Raw genomic sequence first — 6,882 nt, forward strand, 5'->3', positions numbered from 1 at the left:
TGATATGTCCTGGCAACTTGCCGGTGTACAAAGCTGCGGTATTTCCGTCCTGCGAATCTGAACTACTACTCAATCCGAAATTGTCAGCGTTTGGACTATGCAACATCATGGTAATCAACAGCACTATTGAAAGGCTCTCTCATCACTCAATGGCTGGATCTACTCAACACAAAGGCGTCTAACGGCCAATCTAACCTGAGCTGCTAGACCCGTTCACTTGAACCTCTCAATCGTGTCAATGAAATTGCACAACTTACCCACGAGACAATAAACTTACCAGAGCAAATATTCCGACGTGATCAAGTTCATAAACTACAAAGCAAATTACCAGGCTCTGGATCAGTTTGAGCAACAACTATACGACCTAATTGTACAACAACAAAGTAAAACGAAACAGTCTCTATAGCGACTCACGGTACGTATATTGGACTCGGACTGACAGTCATCGGCATGCTGGCCTAGTTCTGCTACGCTGAACTAATCATTGCTTTACATTACAAAGAACCAAGTGGTTCATGCAGAACTAATCCTGAGTCAAAATTCCTAATAACGCTTAAGACTAGCCCAGGGATCAGAATTCCTAAACAGGCACTACAACCCGCTTAGGATCGTGCAGCCTTTCTACCCTCAAGGGACTCAACGATATACCCAATGCCAACGCAGTTTCAGAACCATTATGAAGATCACAGTCCATCAACAGTGTAGTGTGAGGTGATCAGTGATATAAGCATATGAATTTCCAATGAAGTGTAGAATGAGAATGGTTTATGTCTAGTGTCCTGCCTCCTCAATTGTAAGAGAAAGAATATATAAGCCGATTACATTAATGAACACTAAAATTAAGCTGCCATGTAGGCTTAAATTAAAGGCTTATCTGTGGGAGGTTAAGTCTAAAGACTTACCAGGAAAGATAACTACGCTTAAAAGAAATTACGACACATGATCCTCATCTCTGGATTGAGATTTTGAAGGTGCAAGTATGATTTGCTCTCACTCTCATCGGAACCAGAGAGGGCCACCCATGAACTCACCCGCCATCACGCAATTGGAATATCCCCCAATAAGGGTGTTTTAGTTCTAATGCGTGATAGGCTGAAGCAAGGGGGAATTCTGTTCGATGGGAAAGCCTAGGAAGATTTTGTCTCCATGAAATTTTTAATTCACTGCCACAATAATAATTAGGTCTATCCTCCTCCTCCAAAACTCTCTATCCCAAAAGAACTGCTTCTGGTAATCAACATGTAATCAACCTGCTGATAGTAATAAAATTACAGATAGTAATTTCACCCTCTCCTTCTTGAAATCAATTAACCGGTAAATAAAAGAAAACCAATTTGTTTACTAACTAGGATAACTAAGCAAATAAGGGAATAAGCTTAATATTTTCATCAAGAACCAATTCGATTTCGAAACTCACTAAACCATGAGAAAAGTACAACATTTAACAAAATTTCGAAGCAGCCCAATAATTAATGAATTTTTATTTAAATTATTATTCAGATCTTTTCCTTAGCGGCTTAGAAACACTTCACGTGTCTGGCAGGAAATCTTAGCTGCACAAATGTTTGAAAACTCAGCAACTCTAGTCACACGGGTCGCATCCGGCCGCGACAGTTCCCAGGCCAAAAATGCAGACATGGCTAAAAACTCTACATAAACTATCCATACCATTGCCTATGAGGTAGATCCTACCTTTTACCTCCTACATGTACGCGGGTTGTCACTCCCATAAGTACGTATATCGGAAGGGCAATGTTCAAGAAAGAGTGTTTTAGCTGATTTCAAATCGTAGATTTCAAATTATTTATGTCTTACGGTCCAATCGTAAATCAAAAATAAATTATGTGTCAAAAAAACATGTTCTTCGAAACTGAGATATTTATTTAATAGAAAAACTCCTTTTGCACTTCCTTACGTTTCGGTACACATGCGTACCTTTTTCAAAGGTTCTTAACCTAAATAATTATATTAAAGATTAGTAATTTTAGTCTGAACAAATATGATGGATAATTATGTAGATTTAAATACATTGTTACCTGAGTTGATGATGGTTCAAAATAGTCAAACAGATAAAATTTCAGTAAAAAAAAAAATTTTAATCAATTGTTTAAAAAAATTAATTAAAATTTAGTCATTTAGAAGTCTCAAAAATACTGAGACTTCAATCGATTAGACTACATTTTTTAAAAATATTGTGCGAAAAAACCAAATTAGCGTAGGCTAGGACGGACGTACAGAAATTGACAGTTTCAGAAATACATGAAGAATACGTAATGAACGACGATATAATAGGCAGGTTTTCATTGAAAACCACTGATGAGGAAGCGCGTAATTGAGATGATTAATATTAAAAACATTATTTTATAATACTGTGATAAATTTTATTAATATTTAGAATTTCAGTCTGTAAATTAACTGAAATCTTACGATATTTGTTTATGAAAATAGACACAATAATACGTCGTTGATAAGTATATTTTTCTGTAGCTAATATTCCAATACTTTTAAAATCGAAATCAAAGTAATGATTGAAATTCCGAGAATGTTGCGACAGACCTGTGTTAAAAATCTCAATTTCACAATCTCTTTTATGTTCAGCAATTCTAGATTTTAATCTTCGCGAGCTCGCGACTTTTTCAGGGGACGCCGCCGGAACGCTGACTAGTGCGAGCGAGTGGACAAAACAAAGGATAGGCAAGGACGATGTTTCAGCCTTCAGGCGGCGTCCCCTGAAAAATCCTGTGGTGTCGCGTCGCGAGCTCGTAATAAACTCGATGTAATTATTTATTTAGTGGAAAATTTGCAGCCCGAGAGAAAAACTGTAAATGGAGACTCAGGTTCATTTTTCAAGATCTATCTAACTATATTTTTGGTTTTTTAAAATTTCAAATTTCACTTTTGATGCCTGACATCACAGCCTGGACAATATTGTTACTCTTTCTCGACCGCCTGTCGCCTTCTTGTGCAGAACTCCTCAATTAATCTTTTATTTTCCCATCTAGTAGCTAAGTCATTACATTTATTTTCAATAGTAGGAACCACACTAGTTTTAATATTCTTGTACTAAATATCATTCTTAAGGATGTTTTCAACTGTAATGTTATAATCGTCTCTATTTGCTGCAACCGTTAAGTTACATAAAAGAGATTGTGAAGTTGGGAATTTTAATACAGGTGTGTTGCAACATTCTTGGAATTACAATCATTACTTTAATTTTGATTTTAAAAGTATTAAAATATTAGCTACAGAAAAAAATACTTATCAACGACGTATTATTGAGTCTGTTTTTATAAACAAATATCAAAAGATTTCAGTTAATTTACAGACTGAAATTCGAAATATTAATTAAATTTATCAGAGCATTATAAAATAATGTTTTTAATATTAATCATCTCTATATGTATATATGTGTATATATATATGTATATGTGTGTATATATGTATGCATATGTATGGCTGTGTGCATATGCACATTTTTAAAATTTCTCATTTCAAATTTAAACTCAATTACGCGCTTCCTCATGAGTGGTTTTCAATGAAAACTTGTCTATTATATCATCGTTCATTACGTATTCTTCATGTATTTCTGAAACTGTCAATTTCTGTTCGTCCGTCCTAACCTACGCTAATTTGGTTTTCTCGCACTATATTTTTTAAAAATGTAGTCTAATCGATACAAGTCTCAGTGTTTTTGAAACTTCTAAATGACTCAATTTTAATTACATTCTTTAAACAATTGATTTAAATGTTTTTTTTTTACTGAAATTTCATCTGTTTGACTATTTTGAACCATCATCAACTCAGGTAACAATGTATTTTAATCTACATAATTATTTAGGTTAAGAACCTTTGAAAATGGTACGCATGTCCGAAACGTGAGGAAGTTTAAAAGGAGTTTCTCTATTAAATAAATACCTCAGTTTCGAAGAACATTTTTTTTTGACTCATAATTTAATTTTGATTTACGATTGGACCGTAAGACATAAATAATTTGAAATCAATAAATATCAACGGTCGAAGAAAGGATTGATTTGTTTCATCAAATCACTTTACGAGTCTGTTTGCGACGTTCAATTTAAAAACCAATAGATGGAAAACTGATAAATTCGGAAATATATTAGCTGTGTGCAAATAGAGTTAAAAGGGATTGAAGAACTAGAGTGGAGTGACATTACGCGCGATGTGTTACGCGAGTGAAAAAGTGATGGACGACGCCCCGCGAGAGAAAATCATCTGTTCAAAAAGGTCAGAGATCATTATATTTATAATTATCTTCACATTTGTGTACATCTCTCTCTCTCCCTCGTATATCTCTCCTTTTGGTGGGACAACGAATCGGGTAGTAAAATATGGAAACTATTGTGTAAGCCTAGAAGACAAAGTTGCTTAGCCCGTCATATTCTTTTCTACCGTGGAGATAGGCGGTAGTTTTTAAGAAAATACAAGTTGTATTTAGAATTATTTTCAAGTGTTTTTGAATAAAACTTCTAGATTTTCAAATCTTAAAAAAAGAAACAAGGGAAATAAAGTCGTTTTATTCCGTACATATAGCCCATCCAAATTTCAGAACTACAAGGGTTAGGGCCCCTAGTAGATCAAAATATCGTACACCACATAAAAATAAAAATAGGGCACCCCCTTCAAGGATGGTTTATTAGTTTAGAATCTCCAGCAACGAGTAAAAAGAAAAAGTGTATCCTAGCGGGCAACACAACGCCCTTAATCAATTCGCTCGTTCGTAACAACAGCGCTTTAACTATAAATTATTTTTTTATTCGTGATAATTTTGCAACGATTAGTCTTCAAGAATCAAGAATTTACATGAGAAAATAATGAAATAATGATTCAGAATCGTTCCTTCCACTTCGTGTTGAATTTTCAGGTAAAAAATAAAAAATTGACTGATTTCTGATTTTTTTTGTGAAAAACGTAATTTTTCACGTTTTTGTGGGTATGACATTTTTCCAACGCGCACCAACATTTTTTTCATCAATATAACCTTATGATCACACTGAAAGGATAGTTGTAGAGTATCCAGTAATTTTGTTCAATTGATATAACGGATACTCTCTTTGCGTTGTGAAATTATTAGATAGGATGGCGTTTTAAAGGTTAAAAATGTTTTATGTCAGTTCGTATAACGTACCATAAACATACAATGTTCCAGAGACGTTTCCAAGACGTAGTTCGAACAAAAAATTGCTTAGAACATTATTTAGCCTAACTTATGACAGTTTTTCAAACGTGAAAATGACGTGTTTTTACTTGTACGTCCAAGAAACGTTTTCAGAATGTTCCTATTACGTTCTAAGATATTGTCCCCGCTGGGTTGTCAATACGACTTTAACTAAAAATTTTATTTTTAAAAGGAATTATATTCAACGGAGTCTGTTATAGCATCAGAGATGGTAACCTTACCGACAGTAGATCAACCCTCCGAACCATTAAGGCAGAAAATCTACACAATATCGATCAAGTTGAGAATTTTCAATAACAGAAAATATTTAACGTCTTAATCAGAATAGATGGAAAATAATCTTTATAAATTAAAATTATTTCCTCAAAAAAATAATACTCCACCTTCACTCCATTAGAAATCGAACCACAGAACTTCTGAAATAATTTTAATTTTAAAATATTATTTTCCATCCAGTCTGATTAAGACGTTAAGCATTTTCTGTTATTGAAGATTCTTAACTTGATGGATATTGTGTAGATTTTATGCCTTCATGGTTTGGAGGGTTGATTTACTGTCGGCAAGTTTATCATCTCTGATGATATAACAGATTCTTTTAAAAATAATTCCTGTTGAAAAAATTACTTGTATCATGAACACCTAGCTAAAAATTAGCTTTATTTTCTTAAATTAAGAATTCTTATTCTGATCCCTCTAATAGCTTAATTGGAAAAGCACCTGACCGGAAATCAGAAGTTTTGTGGTTCTATTTCCAATGAAGAGAAGATGGAGTAGGATCTTTTTTTCCAGGAAATAATTTCTAAATTTTATTTTGGGTTTTTTTCTGAAACTTTCAGTTTTTCTTTGACTACACAGTTATAATGAAATCATAAATAAACACCAAAAAGAAGTGTTTTAAACATAGACTTTCTTTTTTTTAGCGAAGTATTTTCAATCTTTAACTGATGTTTCAAATATATTAATTGAAGCAAATAGTCTTTCAAAGGAAAAGTTACATTCAATATGACTCATGTACACAATTTGAAGAATGTTTCAAATACTTAATTCTGCATCGGAAAAATCAATCAAAAAAAAGAGATATATTTTTATAAAATTATCATCTTTGATTTTTGTTATTATTTTTTCATTACCTAAAAACTCATAGAAAACTTAAAATTTGCATAAACAACCCTAACTTTCTGGCATTATTATAAGAAAAAATAGTTATAAACAATCATAAATTGTTAAAGCAATTAATTTTGTTACCATAAATTAATTATTAGCTCCGTTTAAGTGAAAAGTAGACCAAGAGTTGAAAATTTCAGAAAAAAATGCAAATTGATAGAAGATAGGTAAAAACAATAATAGTATGTTCAAGCTATTAATTTTGTTAAATTGTATTAATTGTCGTCTATTTTAATAGAAAAAGAACAAAATGTTGAAAATGAGAATATAAGAAAATCAGATAATATTCATCAAAATAATAATAAATTGTTTAAACACTTATTTCTCTTAACCTGAATCAATGATTAACCTGTTTTACTCGATCGATAGATCACGGTGATATCTGGGAGTCATGGATGCAGGTACGGTAAGAACATCACCAACATGCCTCGCAGACATGGCAACACCGCCTGAGGGGAGAACGTACAGACTATATAAGTTTCCATATACAAATGAGGTGACACCGTACTGCGTGAATCCAC

Source organism: Belonocnema kinseyi, chromosome 2, assembly GCF_010883055.1.
Source record: "Belonocnema kinseyi isolate 2016_QV_RU_SX_M_011 chromosome 2, B_treatae_v1, whole genome shotgun sequence".
Lineage (NCBI taxonomy): Eukaryota > Metazoa > Arthropoda > Insecta > Hymenoptera > Cynipidae > Belonocnema > Belonocnema kinseyi.